This window comes from Monodelphis domestica, chromosome 5 (assembly GCF_027887165.1).
Source record: "Monodelphis domestica isolate mMonDom1 chromosome 5, mMonDom1.pri, whole genome shotgun sequence".
In the NCBI taxonomy this organism is placed as follows: domain Eukaryota; kingdom Metazoa; phylum Chordata; class Mammalia; order Didelphimorphia; family Didelphidae; genus Monodelphis; species Monodelphis domestica.
Window position 1 is genome coordinate 7,399,336 of NC_077231.1, and position 12,723 is coordinate 7,412,058.

General features: G+C 56.4%; 1 long non-coding RNA gene across 1 annotated transcript; it reads right to left on the bottom strand.

Moving 5' to 3' along the window:
- Positions 1–5,403: 5,403 nt before the first annotated feature.
- Positions 5,404–10,018, bottom strand: LOC103103615 (uncharacterized). Its single transcript, XR_472213.2, has 3 exons — positions 9,481–10,018; positions 8,517–9,257; positions 5,404–7,486 (listed from the first exon to the last, which is right to left on the bottom strand). It is a non-coding gene; the product is annotated as an uncharacterized LOC103103615 (long non-coding RNA).
- Positions 10,019–12,723: the final 2,705 nt, after the last annotated feature.

The window sequence follows — 12,723 nt, forward strand, 5'->3', positions numbered from 1 at the left end:
GCATGATCGGCTTCCAAGGAGAGAATGGCCTCGCTGTGTGCGCTCGGACGTTTGCTTGTCCTTGAAATGAAGGTGTCCAAGCCCAGTTGGAAGGAGCCTTGGGGCACAGGGGCTCCTGCTAAAGAGCTCGCTCCCCCAGGAGGCCATCTGGTTCACTTTGGGACAGCTTTCCTCCCGGGACACCTTTCCTTAAAAATGTGAATCGGCCTCCTGGATCTTCTGGCTGCCTCCATTTCCAAGTTCCCTCCCAGCTCTGAGTCCTGGGCTCCAGTGACCTCTCTGAGCCTCGGCTTGCCCATCTGTAAAAAAGGGACTGGCTCCAGCCTCAATGGAGGCCCCCATCAGAGGGAGGGCCGGGCCACAGACCAGCAGACTGATTTTGTAGGATGATGAGGTTCTGGGGAGCATTCTGATGGAGCCCCGAGTTGGGATCTAACTGACCAGACGGATGCACGTCTGCCCTGGGGTTGCAGGGACTCCCGAGACCTCAGAGATGGTCACAGAGATTGACCATAGCTGTGATCACCCCATCCTGGCAGGGGGCTCCTGGGAGCAGGGTAAAATGTCCTCTCAGGTCCTAGAACGCCATGCACTTGGATTAGGCCACAAAAGGTCCGAGTTCAAATCCCACCCTTGAGGTTTAATGCACCACGTCATGGAGCCTCTCTTGCAAAATGAGGGGCTGATGGTGTCTAGGGCCCCTTCCAGCTCTAGACCTAGGACCCCCCTCCCTACTGCAGACAGGCCCTGGAGTGGATCACCACTGAATGGGGCCTCCGGGTCTCCCTGAGGGACCAGAGTGAGAGAGTGTGGATGGTGGGGAGCCAAAGGGCCGGGGGGGGGGGGTGAGGTCCTTGCTTGTCTTCTCTCCGGGAGCTTCACTCTCCCTTCAGACACAGGCCTCCTGTGGGCCCTCCCTCCCAGACATCTGAGCATGGATGCTGCCCCTTCCCTGTCTTGGGTTGAGGGGGAGGGGTCAAGCCTGGGACCCTGGCAGAGGGGAAGGTTCCATCCAGCCTGTGTGGGGGTGGATGCATCGCACGTGCAAGCACACTCACGTGTCTGCTACCCCTGGACAGCCGCTCTCACGAGCCCAGCAGAGATGAACTCCATGGGAACGAGGCCATCCGATCCCCAGGATTACATCGCTCCACGCCCCCCGAAACTCCACCAGGGTGGGGATTTGTCTGCCCTCTGGGGCGGAGGGAGAGAGAATCACCAGAGATTTAGAGGGCCAGAGCCGGGGGGCCACCCACTGCCAGGTGACGGAGGAGGTCCCTGATTGGGGTGAGGGCATGGCCAGCTGGCAACCTGGACCCAGCCATCTCTCCATAGCCATAGTGCCGTCTTCCCTCAGGGCCCAGGGGTTGGGAATTGGGTCCTGGGCCTGACTGAGTAGAGAAGGAGGATGGAGGAGGAGGTAGACAGAGGAAGAGGAGGATGGAGGAGGAAGAGGATGATGGAAGAGGAGGATGGAGGGAGATAAAAGGTGATGGAGGAGGAAGAGGATGATGGAGGAGGAGAAGGATGGAGGGAGATAAAAGATGATGGAGGAGGAAGAGGATGATGGAGGAGGAGAAGGATGGAGGGAGATAAAAGATGATGGAGGAGGAAGAGGATGATGGAGGAGGAGAAGGATGGAGGGAGATAAAAGATGATGGAGGAGGAAGAGGATGATGGAGGAGGAGAAGGATGGAGGGAGATAAAAGATGATGGAGGAGGAGAAGGATGGAGGGAGATAAAAGATGATGGAGGAGGAGGGTGGAGGGAGATAAAAGATGATGGAGGAGAGAGTGGATGATGGAGGAGGAGAAGGATGGAGGGAGATAAAAGATGATGGAGGAGGAGAAGGATGGAGGGAGATAAAAGATGATGGAGGAGAAGGATGGAGGGAGATAAAAGATGATGGAGGAGGAGGATGGAGGGAGATAAAAGATGATGGAGGAGGATGGATGATGGGAGAGGAGGATGAGGATGGAGAAGAGCCTCAGAAAGAAGTAATGGAGTGGCTGTGGGGAAGGTGAATGGTAGGAGGGAGAATGGTGACCCCAAAATAGCCACAGAGCCCTTCAGGAAAGAAGACTCCAAGTGCAGTTCTCTGCCATCTCTTACGACCATATCCAAAGAGCAGTCGGGTCTAGATGGTTTCAGCTTCACATTTCTTCCCTCCTGCTCCACTCCCAGGACTTTTGCCTTTGCCCGGGTCCTCCTCTCGTCTTTCTCGGACCTTGGCTGCCATCCTCCACGCTGCGGCCAAAGTGATTTTCCAAAAACACAGGCTGAGCCGCGCTGGTCTTCGGTGGCTCCCCGTTGCCCAGGGAGAGAAGATGAAGGCTGAAAGGCCGCAGAGCGGCCCGAACCGGATGGTAGTGTTATTGCAGTGTCTCTGGGAAATAGAGAATGAAATAAAGGAAACAACAGAACGTGGATACTGTTCATGGGCGTTTTCACGCTGTTCTCAGCCCCTCCATTTGGGTCTGACGCCGCCGACTTGTCGGCCGGGGCCTCGGCTGTCTTGCTGGGGGGGGGGGCGCCCGCCGGGGGTCCCCCACCTCGTTATTTCTTGTGAACCTCATCTTCTGTCCGTGTTTCGGCGGCTTCCTCGGCGATCCCCATCCTTTCCAGAAGCTCCCCAGGCTTCGCGCCTCTCGGGACGCCGCAGAGCAGGGAGCGAGCGACGGAGAGGCCCGAGACACCCGCGATGGAGGCGGCCCCGGCCTCTCCTGTGCCAGCCTCCGAGGAACGGCCTTCCTCGGTCAGGCTTCACCCCTTGGCTCCACCTTCTGCCTCCGAATCGCTCCTGTGCGCCGGGGAGGCAAGGCCTGGCCAGGGCGTTCAGCGGCTTGTCCAGTGCCAGGGCGGATTAGCACCCGGGACCTCCTGGGCACCCCCTGACCATCCCTCCCCTTCAGGCCACTGGCCAGAGGCGTCAGATCTCCAGCCTGGCCTGATCCCCTCCCACACCCAGCTCGGCACCTGCTGGGGGGAGCAGCCTTGGGGCGAGAAGAGGCGCACCCAGGCCCGAGGGCCGGAGGCTGGGAGGGGGCCTTCAGGGGAGGCGTCAGGCAGCCCACAGAGCTGGGAGACACCAGCGAGGTTTTATCCCCATTTTGCAGGGAAGGAAACTGAGGCCTGGAACGAAGGGACTTGTCCAGGCTTGTCTGGACGGTGCGGGAGCCTCTGCCCAGCCCTGGCCGTGAGGACGCTGGCCAGGAAGGGCCCCGATGAGCCCTTCGGAGGGAGGGAGGCCCTGTGGGCCTCGGGGGCCTCCTCTGTGAGCCACTGGGGATGCTGGCGTCACGCCGTCCTCCGGAGGAGGCCCCTTTGGGTACTTACTTGTGCTGCTGCTCCCCTGGCCAAGGCCAGCTGGGGGGCGGGGGGGAGGGTCCTGTCACTCGAGGCCCAGGACGTAGGTGGGCACTCGGGTCTCCCGGGCGAGTTAGAAAGGAAGGAAGGAGGGCTTCCTGGAGGAGTCAGCACGCAACCTGGCAGGGGAAGGCTGGGCCTTGGCAAAGGAGAGTGGTCTTGGCAGGGCAGAGCAGGAGGAGGATGCCGGTCCTGCTGACCCTCAGAGGGAGAAAGCTGGGCAGGGCTGTCGGGCCACACAGGAGCCCCCTCAGGCCTCTCCAGAGAACAGGCCTGGAAGGGAGGCTGGGTCCAGGGGAGGCGCTGTGTGAGGAGGGCCAGAGTCAGGGAGGCCCCGACACCCCCAGATCTCAGAGCAGCCCCTCAACCACGTCGCAGCCTCCGATGGCCCCGGCACCCCTCCCCGGGACTTAGAGTGAGGCCAGGCCAAGGAGGGGGTTGGGGGGGCCTCCTGGCCTTACAGATCCCCCTTTGTCCTGGCGCACCCCAACCCCCCTCCTTCCAGCTCCGGTTCTGCCCTTGGGGCCCAGCCCAAGAGTTCTGTCCAGTTTGAATGGGCCGGGAGGCAGGGAGAGAGCCGGGCTGAGCGACCTGATGTCCTGGGTTCCAGTCTGGCCATTTCCTAGTGAGGGTCCCTGGGGGAGCCGCTGAACCCCCTGCCCAGCCCTCACCACTGCCGGGAACCAGGACCCACAGTGTAGATTCTGAGAGGAGAGGCCAGGGCGCAGCAGTGGAGAGCCTAGAGAGGACTCGGCCGGCCCCTGCCGTTTGCCCCGAGAAAATGGAGGCCGGCTGGAGACCAGAGCCAGAGCCGGACCAGGGCGGCCCCTCGCCGGTCACCTCCCCCCACAGTGACCCCGAGGCCCTTGTCCATCCGCCCCTCAGCCGGACACGCTTGGGGGGCCTCCAGGCTCTCGCTCTGAGGATGGAGGTTGCTCATGGCCAGCCGAGGCCCAGGAGCTCGGAGGAGGCCGACGGGGATTCCGAACGAGCTGCTCTACCTGTCCGCGGGTGCAGAATGCCCGCATCGCTCCCGCCACCGTCCATCCAGACTGCTTTCAGGCTCCGCCCAAAGTCCCCCCGGACCCCGGCTCGGGCCCAGACGGGTCCTCAGTCCAGTATGGAAGCCCCCGGCCGGGCTCCAGCTCATGGTTCTCATCTGCTTTGTGGAAATGGGCTAGAAGGGATCCCGTGCCCCGTCCTTGCAGCCCTTCTCTTCCCCTTCCAGCCTCAGTTTCCCCTCCTGGCATGACTAGAAAGGCTGGCTCTCTCCTGCCTCCATCCAACATCTGCCCTGTCTTCAGGGGCTCGTTTTCTCCTCCTCACGGCTCCGTCTTGGAGTCCCCCCTGGAAGAAGCTTCCATCCACCCATTTGTTCCTCTGCCAGCTGCTCTGGGGACGGACCGAGTCCCCGCTGCGTGCCCAGCACGGGGCTGGGTGCCGAGGCGATGACCAAAAGGAACAGCCCTGCCGGGTGCTCATTAGTCCTTCAGAGCCCCGAGCTGGGAGGAGACAGAGCGGGCAGAGGGGCCAACTCACGCCCAGACAATCGCTTTCCTTCCATCCACCAGGCGGCCGCTTGTTTTCTGTCCCCCCCGGGTGACAGGGAGCTCCACACTGCCTGCGTGTCGACGCGGAGGGAAGCCTCAGGACTTGGTAAATGGGGAGCCCACTGATGGGACAATATTTATGGGGTGGGAGTGGGGGCGCCTCCCCCCAAGGCAGTCTGATTCATTCTGTGGGCACCTCAGTGCGTGGCTTCCCTCGAGGCCTTGGCATCTTCAGCCTTCACTGCGCTGGGTAAAATAAAGGCTGCCTCCCAGTGCCTGGGTGGGATTTGGGGACGCAGCCCCCCGTGTCAGGGGGAACGTGTGATTCTGGGTGAGGAGCCATGAGCCGGGGGGAGCTGAGCCCCCAGAATTGAATGGGGCTGTGGGAGCCCTGGCTCTTGGGGGTCCCTGGGGCCATGGCTTTTGTTTGTAATTAAAGGCCTTTTTATTGAGTTTTATTTTATTGATTTTATTTTTATTTCATGCCCAGGGCGTTAAATGTAAGTGCTGCAGACTGGCTGTTGGTGCTCTGAGACCTCTGTGGCTCCCCATACACCTGATGGTCCTGGGCCCACTCCCTACCAAAGCAGCTCATTCCAACACCCATGCTCCGGCCGAGAAGCCCACCTCCCCATCTGAGCCGAGGCTCTGTGGGCCATTCCTTTCCTATAGGACCCTGGATGAAGCCCTGTCCCTCTCTGAACCCCAGTTTCCCAAGCTGTATAATAAGAACAACCCGCTGTGCCCTGCAGTCTCCGATCCCAGGCCTGGGGATGAGGCAGAAGGTCCCGAGACATCAGGGCAGAGAAATGGGATGGAAATGAGGCCCAACATGGGGTCAATGACCGCTCATTGGACTCAGCAGTAACTGGAGCTGGGGCAAGACCAACCCCGGGGGAAGCTGAGTCCTCTCTCTCCTGCCCAAGACACATATCTCAGGGCCGGCGAACCCCAGTAAAGGTCACCTCCCAGCTCCTCTTTCAGTCCCAGTCCCGTGACCCATAGGGGATGAGCTAGGACCCAAAGGTACCAGGGAGGGAGGCAGTCACCCGAAGCCACCGCTGTCCCCCAAGCTCTGGCCAAGGGAGCGGTGGACTGGAAGGGCCCGTAGAGGTCACTTTTGGACATTTTACACATTGGGAAACTGAAGCCAGCATTTCAGAAAAGGGGGCAGGGAATGACTCATCCAAGGTCACATAAAGCTTATCTAATAATAAAAATATTATATTTTAATTTTTACAAGCTGCAAGGGCAAAGCTGAGATTCAGATCCAGACTTCGCATTCTCCTGTGTTGCCCCCTTCTGTCACCTCTACATTGGAGGCTCTTAGGGAAGCCTCAGTTTCCCCATTGGCCTGATAAGGAGATCCATTTTTCCTTGGGGGTGTCAGTGATGAGAGATGGATTCTGAGGGTTGAAGGGAGGAGGAGGAGGAGGTTCCTGAAATAACTTGGGTAGGAGCAGGGCGCCCAGACCCCGGCTCTGTTCACTGACTCAGGCTCTAAAAGGAGGTGTTAAAAGAAGGCCGGGGGCGTGCTCATCTCCCTGAGTGGGATCCTCGCTCAGCGTCAGTGCCCGTATCTGGCTCTGAGATCACGGGCAGAATACAGCTAATAATAAGTCTTCTCTCAGCTCCTCCCTGATATCACCCAGCCTTCCACCACAGCATACCTACTGTGGGCCCAGAACACAGGCCTTTGGCTCAGAGGAGAAAACTGAGGCCCTGAGGGCTCAAGTGACTGTCAACCCTCAGAAGCCAATGGGTGCCGGGCAGAGCCAAGGTTCCCTCCAGAAAAGCCATAATTCTTTGAGCCCTGATGCTGGCCCCAGACTGGGCTCTGCCCCACTGGCACCAGGATCCAGAGATGTTTAGCCTGCAAAGAGAAGCCTCTGGGAAACATGGCAGCTCTCCTGAGGCTTATCAAGGGGAGAGGGGTTCTGTCACTGGCCATTCAGAAGAGAATGAGTTCACCAGGAAGGTATGAGTCAGACCCTTGGTTTGTGACCATATGATCAAAGTGAAGGGGGACTAGGGTCAGTCAGCTGGATTTCTGAGGCAGGAAGGCCTTCCTTGGCAGGAGAGCAGGTGTTTGAGTCCCTGAATGGCCCTGAATCAGCAGCAGGCTTGGTTCCCCTGGGACCCTTCACAACCCCAATCCACTCTTTCCTGTCACAACCCTGGGGGTCAGTAGCAAAGGGGGATCCCCCCAGGGGGTTTAAAGGGGTCAGAGAAGATGAACAAACAAGTCTCAAAAAGAAGGTGGCAAACTATGAATAGCCTCATGAAAACAAGCTCCAAATAGGGATGAGAGAGAGAGAAATGCAAATCAGAGCAGCTCTGAGGTTTCACCAATGCTGTTAGTAAAACATGAGCTTCTGGGGAGAGAAACTTGTTCGTTTGTTCCTTGTCCAGGTAAACACATAGTAGGTGCTTAGCAAATATCCAATGATCAGTTATCTGGCTGGCCAAGGTGACGAATGATGGGAGCAGCAAGCATCAGCAGGGTTGTGGGAAGATAGGCAGTCACCATCTGTGAAAAACTCCGATTATTCTGGATTTTGGTTTGGACTCTAGGCAAGAAAAGAGACAAAATGGCCCTTATCCTTTGACCCAAACCACCCTACCCCCAGTACATGTATGCCCAAGGAAAGGCAGAAACCAAGGTTGCATAGTAGTGGGAGCCAAGAAGTGGAAATTCCACAGATGCCCATCACTTGGGGAATGGCTGGAAACGTCATGATGTGTGAAGGTAGTGGGACAGTCTTGTGTGGTAGGAAATAAAAGATACAAGAAGTCTATTTGTATGAATGGAGGCGGAGCGAAATTAGCAGAACTGAGATAAAAACATGCCCAATGATGACATAGATGGAAAAGGTCAACAAGAGGAAGGGGAACTCCATGGGATGGACAACTCGATGCCCCTCCTCCTCCTTGGCAGCGAGGGAGCCTCTACCAGCCAGAGCCTGGTCTCTGCTGGACCTATGGTCTGGCAGGTTCAGAACTGGGAGCTTTGGCTTCTTTGTTTGGGATCCAATCAGGAGAAGGGGGGGCATAAATGTGAAGAGCCAAAAGGCATCAGAAAAGCCCACAAAAATGGAAGCATGTCTGCAGAAGAGGAAGGACACCCCTGGGGAAAGTCCCCTAAAGAGGAGGAATCTCTCTGGCTTCCAAATCCACCCTTGCCACTTGGCAGTCATGGAGCACTTGACATGGTGAAAGGAGCCCTGCATTCAGTATAAATTCTGTCCCAAACATACTGCTGTGTGTCTCTGGGTAACTCCTTAACTTCTCTGAGAATCAGGGTCCCTGAATGTTAACTGAGGGTGTGTTTTTTTTGGGGGGGTAGGGTCCTCCTTGTTCTACCAGCCTCAGAGGGCTGTGAGGGGAAGCACTAGAGAAATGGGGGGCCGTGATTATTCATAAGCATTGATGGACAGTGGGGAGAGGGGACCAGTCCCCATAGCCTCAGACCCTGGCCAGGCTTGCACAGCAGCGACATCTGCTGGCTACCCTGGACCACAGAGCCTCCACCTTCTTCGGGGGCAGCAGCCTTTGCCATCAGCCAATGTGGTCCCTCTGCATGGGATCTGGGATACTCACCCTTCCCCCACGCGTCCAAGACAAGTGTTTGGGGACACGGAGAAGCAGCAGCCCTAGGCCTTGTCCCGAGGGAGGAGCGGGCCCAGTATCTGTGTCAGCCTCTTCTCTGAGGCCTCACCCTTTAAATCTTTGGTAACGGGCTCTCTCTGTTCCCTTCCTACTGTCTGGCCACTCCTTCTCAGGCTGTCTTCCTGAATGAGCACCCACTTTCCACCCCCTAACACAAGTGGAACCTGGGGCTGCTTTGTCCTACGACCTCTTCTTTCCCTCCCTCCGCGCTCAGCACCTTCAATTACTCTCCCCGTAGCTGTGAAGGGCATGGAAGGAAGGAACGGGGCGCTTCTCATTTTTCAGGATTTGCTCTGTAGGCTTCAGGCAAGTATCCGGGTAATTCCCGAGTCGCCCCCGGCCATTTTGAATTTATTGTGGCGTTTGGTGTAAGATACTGGCCCAGCCCGAATCTCCGCCAGACCCTTTGCAGCTACCCCAGAAGTTCTGGTCAAGTCGAGTTCTTTCCTCACTTGGCTTTGCAGCTTTATTCAACGAAGGTCATCCAGCTACAGTAGTTCTGACTCTCCACCTTCAACAAGTACCAAGCGGTGTGGACTGCGCCTGCGCCTGCGCCTGCTGCCCCTCACGTGATCCGCACACGGTCCAGAGGGAGCCGATAGAATGCGGTTCGAAGCTCACCTCAGCCCCTTCCTAGCGGTGACCTTGGGCAGTCACGCCCCCTCGGTGAGGCTGCAGGGAGGAAGGTAGAGAGCACTCTGCGCTGTGCCCTCAGGCAGTAGCCGCCGGGGCCGCCTTTCCCCTCCCCCTCCCTGGGCCTCGGTTTGTTGCCGTGTCAAAGGAGGGGCTGCCCGGGGGGCCCCTCACGGCCTCTGCCCAGGCGGCACGGGCACCACATTCCCCGCGGGGGACCCCAGCTTGGCCAGGCCGCCGGGCGGGGCAGGGGCGTGCTTACCTTAGAGTGGCTCTGTGGCCACTGTGCTAAGTACTACAGAAGGCGGGAGTCGGAGGAAGTCCCAGCCCTCCCCGCGGGGCCACACACACCTAGAGGGCTCTACGCCTGCCCTACAACAATGAGCCAAGCATTTATTTAGCACCAACTGTGTGCCGGGCCCTGGGCTGGGCCCCAGGGTTACAAAGAAGACTGGCAGAACCAGGGCCGTTTGGGAGGGCAAGCCCCGGAAGAGAACATTTCCTCCTAAGGTGGCTGAGGGAGTGAGCCTCCTGCCACGCGGCCGGCCCAGACCTCCTCTGGAGTCCCCGGAGCCCAGGAAGGCCTCCGACAGGAAAGGGTCAAACACCTCCCGGTCAAGGACTCCTGACTTCCGGGGCAGCTGATGAGCGGTTATGAAACCAGCCGTCATGTGAGGGTGACTGGGAAAGTGAGGGGAGATCAGCGCCTCTGCCAAGCCACTCTGCGCGAGGCAGGCCTCAGGCTCTGTGTACACCAGCTCCTCTTGGCTCTCTCCCCGACTCCCTCAATTCCTATTTCGGGCTCCTGACGCGACTCAGCATTTCTATTATGGGCCAGAGGAGGAAGGAACAATGAGCTTCAGCAACAGCGGGCTGAAAATATCCCATGAATGAGCCTCCCGCCCTGACTCACCAAGCCCAGGAGGGCTCTTGAGAGGGATGCGGGGAGCCAGAGCCAGTCACGGAAAGAAAGACATGCACGGAGACAGACGGACAGACACAGAAGGAAAGCCGTGAACAGAAAGAGACACACAAGCGGAGAGAAAGAAAACGACAGAGAAAGTGCTCAGAGAGAGACAGAGAACGGAGATGGAAAGACTGGCAGAGACAGAGACACAGAAAGAGAAAGAGAGAGACACACACAGAGAGAAAGAGAATGATAGACCAGAGCCAGAGAAAGAGGAAGAACAGAGTCAGAGCCAGACAGAATTCCAGCTAACTCAGCAAGCATTTGTAGAATGCTTCCTACGTGCCTGCACTGTGCTGCTGCTGCTGGGAATGGCCCTTGGCTGGCTCCCCATCTCATTCCTGGCAGGCCAGGGTCCACACAGCCCTCTGGGCACCTTCCTCACTTTCTCCCAACACACCAAGGCCTACAGTGGCTCTCTGGGTTGTCCACTTCTCATTCCCCTTTGCCCACCCCTGTTCTCTGTCCCTGATCCTACATCCCTGATGACAAGCTTTTTTCCTGTTCTTCAAAGTTCCTTATTTACGATAAAGCCACTTTCCACTCTTCCAAGATCATTGTGTTCTGCGTCTTGCAAGCATGTGACAGCATATATAGGATCTTGTTATTAAAAATAGGAGCTTCTGTTTCTCAGAAGAGTTTGGGCACATCAAAGGAGCCTGGCAATTTCCCAAAGATGACTCAGCTTGATCTCTTTTTTACTTCTGAGCCCAACATATTGTTCATCTGTGTCTGCCGCAGATATCCATATTGCTGAACAAGTTTCATCCACTTGGGCTTTCCTGTGTAGATGGTCAGACCAAACTCCTTTGAAGGATCACAGATCTCTGACAGGAGAGTCTGCAGTGTTCTAGGTGCCATCAATCAGCACAATGTCATCTACAAAGAGGGGGAATTGGTGGATCTTCACCTCCCCAGGAATACCCTTTCAATTTGAACTCTGCCTGGCATCTCCCCCAGCTTTGCCATCTCCCTCAATGAGCCTCCACTTCCCTGTTTCATTCCTCACATAATACTTGTGATCAGATGTGATCAGATCCATTGTACAGGAGCATTTCTGGTTTTATATCTTTAAAAGATCTGGAATGATTTCACTCTATAGTAAGAGACATCTAGTTTAGAGAGAGCCTCTAAGATGGCATTTTGCTCTCCTAAATCAAAGGCTTTTCCAAGTCTGCAAATGAGTGCTGTGGGCATCTCGTCTCTTCTGCACCCTTCACCAATTGGGTGGTAATAAAGAGGAGGCCAGGCTATTCTGGCATACCAGTGGGAAGGTCCTTCTTCTTCCTCAAATGAGCCTCATGGAGGATCCCACTCATGTATTCATAGATGGTTCTCACCAACATTCAGCAGACATGGGAAAGAAGACTTAGCAGTTCACAGTTATGTATTTTCTTCATCACCGTCTTTCCGTGTTGAGAAGGTCTTGGATTCTTCCCAATTCCTTTGGAATCCATCTCTTCTTCAGATACCTGGTGAATGCAGGTCTCAAAGACCTCCCTCATGTGCTATGTGGGGCACAGCTGCCCTCTGTGGAATCCCCCAAAGTGGCCTTTCATGGGCTCGCTCTTCCAGAACCTCCCCTAAAGCATGTCAAGCAGGTTCCCCACATTCATGAACACCATCAGATGGCTCCAAGGCAGGTTCAGGAGCCACTCTAGCCTCTCCCCCATTCCCTTCTTCAAACTCCTACTCTAAAGGGAAGTGGGGCAAGATTGGGCTAGACTTCTATCTGCGGCCTTCAGGGCTGGCAGACTAGAGGATGAAGTTCTCAAGTTGGATCTAAACTTGGGATTGCTGTTCATGAATGGGGAAAGGTGGACCTGAGCCTTATTATATTCAAGACCTGACTCCCTTCCCACCCAATCCCAGTTCTACAACAAACACACATGATGAAGTGCAAAGAAACCAGAAATCAGAAGGTATGTACAGCGGAGAGTCTATGCCAGGAATGAAGGAGCTCCCTCAGCAAGGAAGAGAACTTGGCTTGACCAAGAGAGCCCTGAAGCTCCCCCAAGGAGAAATTGTCCAGGCCCAAGGGCAGCATGCTGTGGATGGAGGTGATGGATGGAGAGTCTGATTCTTCAGCAGCCTGAAGGGCAGTTTATGTCGTCCAACTCTTCTCTTGAAGACAGAAGCAAGAAGTAACCCAAACATCTGCAGACTCAAGAGCTTGAAGAGAAAGAGGGGAGGCCTTGTGGCTTCCCCCCCACTTTCTAAACCCTGACCTTCCACCTTAGCATTAATACTATGTATTGACTCCAAGGCAGAAGAGTGGTGAGGGCTAGGCAATGGGTAAGTGATTTGCCCAGGGTCACACAGCTAGGAAGTGGCTGAGGTCACATTTGAACCCGGGACTTTCCATCTCCAGGCCTGGTTCTCTATCCCCCGAGCCACCAAGTAGCCTCACAACTTTACACTTTTAAAACAAGGCTGCTTTCAATCAGCCTCTCTCTCACTTAAATCAAGTGTTCACTGCCTCCTCTGCTGTGGGGGCTCCTTCGTGCTCCCCATTATGGCTCTGGGGATAGAAAGCCA